This window comes from Propithecus coquereli, unplaced genomic scaffold (genome assembly GCF_000956105.1).
Source record: "Propithecus coquereli isolate 6110/MARCELLA unplaced genomic scaffold, Pcoq_1.0 Scaffold281, whole genome shotgun sequence".
In the NCBI taxonomy this organism is placed as follows: Eukaryota; Metazoa; Chordata; class Mammalia; order Primates; family Indriidae; genus Propithecus; species Propithecus coquereli.
This window is the reverse complement of record NW_012148408.1, coordinates 1289116-1291190: the sequence shown is the minus strand read 5'-3', so window position 1 is coordinate 1291190 and position 2075 is coordinate 1289116.

Below are 2075 nucleotides of genomic sequence, written 5' to 3'. Positions count from 1 at the left end.
AGGAGTTTGAGGTTGCTGTGAGCAAGGATGACGCCACGGCACTCTAGCCTGGGCAACACAGTGAGACTCTGTCTCAAAAAAAAAATAAAAAAATAAAAAAAGAGAGAAATGTATGCAAGAATTAGTTTAAATAATTTGTCTATTTGGAGAATGATAACAACTTCTTTTTGTCTGGCCTTCTCTCCTAAGCCAAAATGAAACTATATACAGTCTTGCATCCTTTAATGACGGGCTCTGAGAAATGCATCATTGTGCAAACATCATAGAGGGTACTTACACAAATCTAGGTGGTGTAGCCTACTACACACCTAAACTTTATGGTATAGCCTATTGCTCCTAGGCTACAAACCTATACAGCTGCAGTCCCCAAGCTCCAGGCCATGGATTGGTACCAGTCTGTGGGCTGCTAGGAACTGGGCCACACAGCAGGAGGTGAGTAGCAGGTGAGTGAGCAAAGCTTCATCTGTATTTACAGCCGCTCCCCATCACTCCCATCACCACCTAAGCTCCACTACCTGTCTGATCAGTGGGGGCATTAGATTCTCATAGGAGTGCAAACCCTACTGTAAACTGTGTATGCAAGTGATGTAGGTTGTGCGCTCCTTACGAGAATCTAATGCCTGATGATCTGAGTTGGAACTGAGGCAGTGATGCTAGTGCTGGGGAGCGGCTGCAAAATCATCCCTAAATCATCCCCCCCACGTCCTGGGAAAAATTGTCTACCATGAAACTGGTCCCTGGTGCCAAAAAGTTTAGAGACCATTGCTGTACAGCATGTTATTGCATTGAATACTATAAGCAATTGAAACACAATGGTATTTGTGTATTTAAACATACGTAAATGTAGAAAAGGTACAGTAAAAATATGGTATAAAAGATAAGAAGTGATATACCAGGCCAGGCACAGTGGCTCACATCTGTAATCCCAGCACTTGGAGGCTGAAGTGAGGATCACTTGAGTCCAGGAGTTCAAGATCAGTCTGGGCAACATATCAAGACCCTGTCTCTACTAAAAAAAAAAAACCTTTTAAGTGGCTAGGGCACTTACCACGAATGGAGCTTGCAGGACTGGAAGTTGCCCTGGGTGATCAGTGAGTGAGTGGTGAATGAATGTGAAGGCCCAGGACATTACCGTACACTAGAGTAGACTTTATAAACACTGCACATTTGGGCTACATTAAGTTTATTTAAAAAAATTCTTTCTTCAATAATATATTAACCTTAGCTTACTGTAACTTTTTTACTTTATAAACATTGGAATTTTTTTAACTTTTTGAATCTTTCATAACACTTATCTTAAGATACAAACTCACTATATAGGTGTACAAAAATATTTTCTTTATATCCTTAAAAGATTCCATATGCTTTTTTCTATTAAGATTTATTTCTTTATTTTTGTACCTTTTTTGTAAAAACTAAGACACACACGTGCGCGCGCGCACACACACACGCACACACACTAGCCTAGGCCTACATGGGCTCAGGGTCATCAATACCACTGTCTTCCACCTCCACGTCTTGTCCCACTGGAAGGTCTTCAGGGGCAGTAAGATGCATGGAGCTGGCATCTCCTGTGATAACAATGCCTTCTTCTGCAACTCCTCCTGAAGGACTTACATGAGGCTGTTTTACGGTTAACTTTTTTTTTTATAAGTAAAAGGAGTACACTCTAAAGTAATGATAGAAAGTATAGTATAGGAAATACATAAACCAGTAACATGGTCATTTATTATCATTATGAAGTATTATATACTGTACATAATTGTATTGCTATACTTTTATATGACTGCAGCGCAGTAGGTTTGTTTACACCAGCATCACCAGAAACATGAGTAATGCGTTACACTACGATGTTACAATGGCTATGACGTCACTAGACAATAGGGATTTTTCTGGTCCATTATAATCTTATGGCGCCACCATCGCATATGTGGTCTGTTGCTGACTGAAATGTCGTTAAGGGCTGCACGACTACTCAGAAAGAAAGAAAGAGTTCAATACAGTGAAGAATATTTGCTATTTGTCCTGGCTGAAACCTCATGGTAAGATATTTTAAAAGGATTTTTTTTTTTTTT